This window comes from Mercurialis annua, linkage group LG7 (genome assembly GCF_937616625.2).
Source record: "Mercurialis annua linkage group LG7, ddMerAnnu1.2, whole genome shotgun sequence".
Classification (NCBI taxonomy): Eukaryota; Viridiplantae; Streptophyta; class Magnoliopsida; order Malpighiales; family Euphorbiaceae; genus Mercurialis; species Mercurialis annua.
Genome location: NC_065576.1, coordinates 21594024 through 21596109, shown reverse-complemented (window position 1 = coordinate 21596109; position 2086 = coordinate 21594024).

The following is a 2086-nucleotide window of genomic DNA, read 5'->3' as shown; positions in this document are numbered from 1 at the left end:
AATCCAAACATTTAACCTTTTTAGTGATTTAAGCGAAACTTTTAAAATGTTATGAAACTTATTCAAACGATTAAAACGTTACGAAACAAATCCTAACGTTTCACCATTTTAGCGATTTAAGCCAAACGTTTAAAACGTTAAGAAACAAATCTTAACGTTTCATATTTTTAGCGATTTAAGCCAAACGTTTAAAACATTACGAAACAAATCCAAACGTTTAAAACGCTACAATACAAATCCAAACGTTTCAAAATTTTATTGATTGAATCCAAATGTTTAAAACGTTACGAAACAAATCTTTATGTTTCACCTTTTTAGCGATTAAAGCCAAACGTTTTAAACGTTATAAAACTAATCCAAACGTTTAAAACGTTACGAAACAAATCCTAACGTTTTGCCTTTTTTGCGATTTAAGTCAAACGTTTAAAACGTTATGAAACAAATCTTAACATTTCGCCTTTTTAGCGATTTAAGCCAAACGATTAAAACGTTACGAAACAAATGCAAACGTTTAAAACGTTACGAAACAAATTCAAACGTTTCACCTTTTTAGTGATTTAAGCCAACCGTTTAAAACGTTACGAAACTATCCAAACGTTTAAAACGTTACGAAATAAATCCTAACGTTTCACCTTTTTAGGGATTTACGCCAAATGTTTAAAACGTTACGAAATAAATCATAATGTTTCACATTTTTAATGATTTAAGCCAAACGTTTAAAACAATACGAAACAAATCCAAAAGTTTAAAACGTTATGAAACAAATCCTATCGTTTCCCCTTTTTAGCGATTTAAGCATAATGTTTAAAGCGTTACGAAACAAATTCAAACATTTCACCTCTTTAGCGATTTAAGATAAACGTTTAATACGTTTTGAAAAAAATGCAAATGTTTAAAACGTTACGAAAAAAATCCTAACGTTTCACCTTTTTAGCGATTTAAGCCAAACGTTTAAATCGTTATAAAACTAATCCAAACGTTTAAAACGTTACGAAACAAATCCTAAACATTCACCTTTTTAGCGATTGAAGCCAAACGTTTAAAACAATACAAAACAAATCTTAACATTTCACCTTTTTAGCGATTTAAGCCAAACGTTTAAAACGTTACGAAAAAAATGCAAACGTTTAAAACGTTATGAAACAAATCCAAACATTTAACCTTTTTAGTGATATAAGCCAAACATTTAAAATGTTATGAAACTTATTCAAACGATTAAAACGCTACGTAACAAATCCTAACGTTTCACCATTTTAGCGATTTAAGCCAAACGTTTAAAACGTTAAGAAACAAATCTTAACGTTTCACATTTTTAGCGATTTAAGCCAAACGTTTAAAACGTTACGAAACAAATTCAAACGTTTAAAAGGCTACGATACAAATCCAAACGTTTCAAAATTTTATTGATTTAATCCAAATGTTTAACTTACGAAACAAATCTTTATGTTTCACCTTTTTAGCGATTTAAGCTAAAGGTTTAAAACGTTAAGAAACAAATGCAAACGTTTAAAATGTTACGAAACAAATCCAAATGTTTCACCCTTTTAGATATTTTAGCAAAACATTTAAAACGATACGAAAGAAATCCAAACGTTTCACCTTATTAGCGATTTAGCCAAATGTTTAAAACGTTACGAAACTAATCCAAACGTTTAAAACTTTACGAATCAAATCTTAACGTTTCACCCTTTTATCGGTTTAAGCCAAACGTTTAAAACATTACGAAACAGGTCGAAACGTTTAAAACGTTGCAAAACGAATCCTAACGTTTCACCTTTTTAGTTATTTAAGCCAAACATTTAAAATGTTACGAAACAAATCTTAACGTTTCACCTTTTTAGCAATTTAAGCCAAACTTTTAAAACGTTACAAAACAAATGCAAACGTTTAAAACGTTACAAAACAAATCCTAACGTTTCACTTTTTTTGCAGTTTAAGCCAAACGTTTAAAACATTATGAAACAAATCCAAACGTTTAAAACGTATGAAACAAATCCTATCGTTTCCCCTTTTTAGCGATTTAAGCCTAATGTTTAAAGCGTTACGAAACAAATTCAAACATTTCACCTCTTTAGCGATTTAAGAT